General features: G+C 56.5%; 2 pseudogenes; both read left to right on the top strand.

The window, feature by feature from the left end:
* Positions 1-878: 878 nt before the first annotated feature.
* On the top strand, positions 879-1,022 carry LOC146720879 (5.8S ribosomal RNA; annotated as a pseudogene).
* A 1,046-nt stretch (positions 1,023-2,068) lies between these two features.
* On the top strand, positions 2,069-4,394 carry LOC146720880 (large subunit ribosomal RNA; annotated as a pseudogene).
* The last annotated feature ends 2,185 nt before the right edge of the window (positions 4,395-6,579 follow it).

Here is a 6,579-nt window from a genome sequence, read left to right on the forward strand (position 1 = left end):
GCATGCCGATGTTGCCGGGAAGAGGACCAAACTGATCAGTTAGAGAAGTAAAAGTTCGTACAAGGATTCCGTAGGGGAAACTGCGGAAGGATCATTAACGTTCAGGAGGTCCTGCTCTGCGTCGAGAGTCCTCTCTTTGGGAGAGAACGCGCGCTTCGCAGCAAGTCGGCGACTGAATGACGCGCTGAAAGGCGCTCTCAGAGAAAAAGAAAAAACGGATTTGACGGAATTTGTGGTGTTGATATAACGACGGGACCGTCGCGCCTCTTGACCGAAAGTAGTCGGCAAGCAGAGCAGCGCGCACGGCGGTGTAGACGACAATAATTGGCGCGAGACGCTTCGCGATCACGCTAGGTGTGTTCATTCCCGGGCCACACACACCACCAAGCGTCGATTCGGCGTGAGCGCGAAACGGTGGTAACCTATGCCGCGCACGCGTGGCAGCACCCCACGACGTCGTGACGCGCGCCCTCCCCGTTGTCGTGGGCAGAGGTCAGCGTGGCGAGAAACATCACGGTGTGCGACCGCGAGTGCCGAGCGAGAGGACCCCATATATTATTAGAATATAATATAAACACAGAGAAGGGATCGATGATATTCGACCAATCTGTTCAACTGTGGGTCGTCCGGACGGTTTCTTCAAAGAGCTTCCGCCCCGGCTCTCCCGTGCGTGAGAGACGCTCCGAACGAGAAAACACAACTCTACTGTGCCGTAGCCTTCCATGCGAGAGGCGGCGGAGTCCGCGCCGTCCTCGGACGCGGCGGACCAGGCTGATCGAGAGCCACCGATTTTCTCCTCTCTCTCTCTCCGAGAGAAGAGACCACGAGGTTGAACGGAAGCGCGTTTCTTCCGAAACGCCAAAAATTTCGAACGAGGTACCCCTGAACGGTGGATTCACTGGTCGTGGCGATGAAGACGCAGCTAATTGCGCGTCACTTGTGGACTGCAGGACACATGACATAGAATTTCGAACGCACATGCGGTCACGGATACAATTCCGGACCACGCCTGCTGAGGGTCGTTAGTACCCCTAAATGCTTGCGACCGAAAAGCGCGCACGGCCACGGACGGGCGACCAGAGAAGGCGGCGCGCGTCGCCTGTGCCCTGTGCAACGCTTACAACGGGCGTCCGAGCGATCGTTGACGTCGCTGAGGTGTTCTGTGCCGCGCCGACCGGCCGCGGTGCAAATCCTGGCGACGTTCTGCAAATGACACCACCGAAATAATAATAATAATGAGGAGAGAAGCGCACAAAGCAGTGTAAAACGTTGGCGAAGCGCGCCCAGAGAATGCTGCGCGAATTAAGAGGGAGGAGCGTGTTTGTGATCAAGTCCGTGTGTGTACGCGAGAGCCGAGGAAGGAAATGGGGAGAGAGTAAGAGCGCGCGCGAAGGGAGCAACAAACGTCCAAAAAAGGGTCAGGACGTGAATGGCACGATTTCCCTTAGAGCGGCGCGTGCGTCGGTGTCTCCCGAAAGAGGTAGCGCTTGTCTCACCGTCTCTGCATTCCGACATCACAAGACTGACCGGATGCTCTCGCACTCTGTGCCGCGTCTCTCGGTTGCGATAGCGCTCGCGCGTCTAATGCCGCGGCGCCCTTGCCCGCACACATAACGGTAGTAGGAGAAAATATACGGCGCCGTCGTCGTCGGCGGAGAGAGCATCGTAATCCTACCCTCTTTACGGAGAAGGGTTTGAATCAGAGAGCCGACCGCGTGCCGAGTCACGAAATTTTCGTAAAGAGAAAAAAGGGGCAGGCGCCGCCGCGTCGTGTACTCGTCGGAATCGATTCCGGCCCGAATTCGTATAAAAAGAGGAAGGGAGAGCCGAGAATTCTCGAACCCCGACGATAATAGGCTCCATTACCACAAGAGTGTGGTGCGTTTAGAGCACCGGCGATTTGCATTCTCGCGTATTCGTGTGCGTGCCGCTGCTGCTCTATCGTTCAGACTAGCTCCTCTCTCTCCCTCTTATAAATATATTATAGAGGAGAGACGACGATGAGCGACCGGCTGGATGCAAACGGCTACGAAAACTCACTATGGACGACCTCAGAGAAGGCGAGATTACCGCTGATTTAAGCATATATTAAGCGGAGGAAAGAAAACAACCAGATTTCATTAGTAGCGCGAGCGAACAGGAAAGAGACCAGCACCGAATCCCGCGGTCGCCGCAGGGAAATGTTGGTGTGGGAGGATCCGCTTATCCGAGGGCGCGTCGCGTCCAAGTCCATCTGAGATGGGGGCCATACCCGTAGAGGTGCAAGGCCGTAGCGACCGGTGCGGCTCGGAGGATCTCTCTTAAGTCGGGGTGCTTAAGAGTGCAGCTCTAAAGTTTCGGGTGGTAAACTCAATCTAAGTGCTAAATACGACCACGAGACGATAGCGAAAAAGTACCGTGAGGGAAAGTTGAAAGAAACTTTGAAGAGAATGAGGTCAAGAGTACGTAAAACCGATTCCGGGTAAACCTTAAGAACCCAAAAGATCGAACGGGGAAGTCATCGTCAGAGGCGCTGGCTTCGCGTCTGTCGGCGATGTCCGCGAGAGTCCGTTGCGGCTCGGCGCGGTGCACTGCTCCGTGCGCCGATGTCCGGCGCTCGTCGTCGTGCACTGTCTCCCCAAGTAGAAAGTCGCGACCCGCTGGGTGCGTCTACGGCCCGGGTGCGGTGTTGTCGCGTCGCGGTTATAAAAACGGCACGCGACAACCCTCGGTCGCCCGGCCGGCTGCTCGGCGGTACGCGCAAGGTATCAGGCCGCACTATTCACGGTGAGTCGAGGACCGTCGCAAGCGCGCGCCACGGTATCGGAGGTTACGGAATTCGCGCAGCCCCGTCCTGGCCCGCGTTGGTTACAGTACGGTACACCTTCGACAGGCCTGCGAACGTCTCCCGCGGTCTCGCGGGAGACGATACCGGTCGCGAAGCACTGCTTGGGTCTCTGAGGAACCCGCCTGAAACACGGACCAAGGATGTCTAACATGTACGCGAGTCATTGGGACTTGTCTGCGAGACCTACAAGGGTAATGAAGTGAAGGTCGGCCCTGGCGTCGACCATAGGGAGGAGGCCGCGTCGCCGATGCGGCCTCGCAACTCCGGGGAGTCTCGTTATCATCGCGAGAAGAGGCACCCAGAGCGTACACGTTGGGGACCCGAAAGATGGTGAAACTATGCCTGGTCAGCTCCGAAGTCAGGGCAAACCCTGATGGAGGTCCGAGCTATTCTGACGGCAAATCGACGTAGGACTGGGTATAGGAGAGAAAGATAATCGAAACCATCGAGAGCTGGTTCCCATCCGAAGTTTCCTCAGGATAGCTGGCACTCGGCCGTTTCGCACGGAACGCCGCGCGAGTCTCATCTGTAAAGCGAATGATAGAGGCTGGGGACCGAAACGACCTCACTATCGCAAACTTTTTTTTTTTTTTTTTTTTTTCAAAGGGGTGAGATCTCTGGCTTCTTGAATTTATGAAGCCACGAGCATCTCGGATAGAGTCGCCAAGTGGGCATTTTTGGTAAGCAGAACTGGGCTGTGGGAGAACAAACGAAAGTTAAAGGCGCCCAACTCGCCGCTCATGGGACACCAGGAAATGGCGTGGGTTGCTTAAGCACAGCAGGACGGTGGACGGGTGGATAGTCGGAATCCGCCTAAGGAGTGTGTAAACAACTCACCGCCGAAGCAACTAGCCCTGAAAATGGATGGCGCTGACGAGTCGAGCTATACGCTGACGTCAGAGGCAGTGGGCGGCAACCGGGAGAGGGCGTTAGTCTTCTCATCGCGTCGTCACGAAGTCCTGCACGAGTAGGAGGGTCGCGACGGTGACGCAGAAGGTCGGGCGCGAGCCTGCCTGGAGCGCGCCGTCGGTTGCAGATCTTGGTGGTAGTAGAAATACTCTAGCGAGCCCTGGAGGACTGAAGTGGAGAAGGTTTCGTGTGACAGCCGTGCACCACGAGCAGTCGAATCATAAAGCCCAGGGAAATCTATGTCAAATGACGGCGTACAATATACTCGAGGGTCGAGAAAATAATACTAAATATTATAACGAAAGACACACGCCCGTCGAGGCGAAAGGGAATCCGGGTTCCTATCCGGAACCGGCAGAGGACCGCATATTTTTTTTATTTTTTACAATTCCGGGCCCTCGTAAGAGGTTCGTCGGGGTAACCCAAAATGACCTGGAGAGCCGTCGGGAGATCGGGAAGAGTTTCTTTTCTGTATAAGCGTTTCGGAGTTCCCTGGAAACCTCTTAGCCGGGAGGAAGGGTTTGGAACGCGAGAAGCCACCGCAGTGCGGCGGTGTCGGTCTCCATCTGACCTTAAAATCCAGTAGAGGGCCACGTGGAGGGTCGCGCATGTTCGTACCATATCCGACAGCAGGTCTCCAAGGTAAAGGCCTACTAGCGATAGAATAAATGTTATGTAAGGGAAGTCGGGCAAATGATTCCGTAATCGAATAAGGGATTGGTTGAGAGCGGGGCGGTGCGGGCTTGGCGGGAAGCGGGTCTGGCTGACGTGCAGGGCCTGGCGAGGTGAAGGTCGGCGTCTCGCGCCGGTCCCGGGATCCGAGCTCGGTCCCGTGCCTGGACTCCCGCGGATCTTCCTTGTGCGAGGCTTCGTGGCCGCGCGAGACGTCGTGGTCGTCCTTGCGGCAGCCATTCAACGACTCAGCTCAGAACTGGCACGGACTAGGGGAATCCGACTGCTAATAAAACAAAGCATTGCGATGGCCCTCGCGGGTGTTGCCGCAATGTGATTTCTGCCCAGTGCTTTAAGTCAACGTGAAGAAAAATTCAAGCAAGCGCGGGGAACGGGCGACCGACACAGTTTACCAATTAAACGACAGTGGAAGAATAAAGCGATCCCAGGTCGGGCAAAGCGTTTTTTTTTTTTTTTTTTTTTTTTTTTTTTTTTTTTTTTTTTTTTTTTTTTTTTTTTTTTTTTTTTTTTTTTTTTTTTTTTTTTTTTTTTTTTTTTTTTTTTTTTTTTTTTTTTTTTTTTTTTTTTTTTTTTTTTTTTTTTTTTTTTTTTTTCCCCCCCCCCCCCCCCCCCCCCCCCCCCCCCCCCCCCCCCCCCCCCCCCCCCCCCCCCCCCCCCCCCCCCCCCCCCCCCCCCCCCCCCCCCCCCCCCCCCCCCCCCCCCCCCCCCCCCCCCCCCCCCCCCCCCCCCCCCCCCCCCCCCCCCCCCCCCCCCCCCCCCCCCCCCCCCCCCCCCCCCCCCCCCCCCCCCCCCCCCCCCCCCCCCCCCCCCCCCCCCCCCCCCCCCCCGGGTTGTTCCCAGGCGCTGCCGGGGCTGTCGAGTGTTGGGCGAAGGTCGCAAGCGTGTCCTAACGGGACGCCGCATACGTTTGTGGCGGGGAAAACCGCTCATGGATCGGACTGCAGTGGAACATCTAAGAACACTCGGGTTTCTCTCTGGGCATTTCGCAAGGGGGAGGTTCGCCGGGAGGGCCGAAGGGCATCACCAGATGAGGGAAATGGCCGGTTCCCCCCGGGCTATGGGCCCAGACCTTTAGGGCGGGAAAGGGAAATTAAAGGGCGTGCCGTGGAATCAGCAAAGCAAACCGTAAAGCAGTACGTGGCGGGCTCGGCCTTGGGTGCGCTCCGGTGCAACTCCGAGGTGGCCACGCGGTGGGTTTCAAAAAGGGCTAAAGGGAAACCGCTTAAGGGCCCAATGAAACCCAACGCAAGATGAAAAGCAACACGCCGCGTGGCGACTCGGCCCCTGGGTCACCCGGTGTAACTCACGGGTGGCCACGCGGGGGGGGTTTCAAAAAAAGGGCCCAAAGCAAAAACGCCTTAAGGACCCAGTAACCCAAAGTAGGGTTGCAAAAAAAAAGCCGGGGACTCGGCCCCTGGGTGCGTTGGGCGTCGCGTCGGGGGCTGCGCGACCGTGTTGAGACTGACAGAAACGAAAATGCAAATGGTTGGGGCCGGGGACAACAAAGAGGGGTTGAAGAATGGGCGGACCTCCAGCCACATCATGGCCAGCGGTGTCCACAACGTTAAAAGGGTTTCCGATAGTGCCGGGAACCCAAAAACTCCCCAAAAATTCTGAACAGCCGCGGCGAGGGAAAGGGGCTTTTTATTTTCAGGTCCTCCACCCCAGCTTTACACCTGCATTTGCAACGAGCGGCGTCCCACTCCCAAATGGCTTCTTTTCTTTCAGGAACATCAAACATCGGTATCCCCCGTCGTCGCCGGTCGTTTTTTTTTAGTTTTCTTTTTCTCGTTGTTCGTCTGTCGGGTGGAAAAGCCAGAATAGGGAGGGGTTTCCTAACAATGGCGCTGTCTTAATGTTAAGGTTTTTAGGTACCGTGCCGGGGGGCATGAATGGCCCCGTGGAGGTTAAAGATCGCGGTCGCTTTAAAGGGCCGCCCGGGATTAATTTCGCCCTCCCGGGGTATTTTGGCTTGGGGGACGTATGGTGGCCTTTCGTCGTTTACCCCTTTTTCCCCCCCGTACTCGTGGGAATATAAATGGAAATGAAAAAATTTGGTTAGGGAAGTGCCCGCCTGATAAAATGCTTCTTCCGGGTAGGGCAGCAGCCAGGAAGGAAAATTTGTGGTAGCGGCCCTTTGTGCCGCCGAG

The sequence above is a fragment of the Nylanderia fulva genome, unplaced genomic scaffold (assembly GCF_048542155.1).
Source record: "Nylanderia fulva isolate GAGA-0341 unplaced genomic scaffold, ASM4854215v1 Scaffold593, whole genome shotgun sequence".
NCBI classification, from domain to species: domain Eukaryota; kingdom Metazoa; phylum Arthropoda; class Insecta; order Hymenoptera; family Formicidae; genus Nylanderia; species Nylanderia fulva.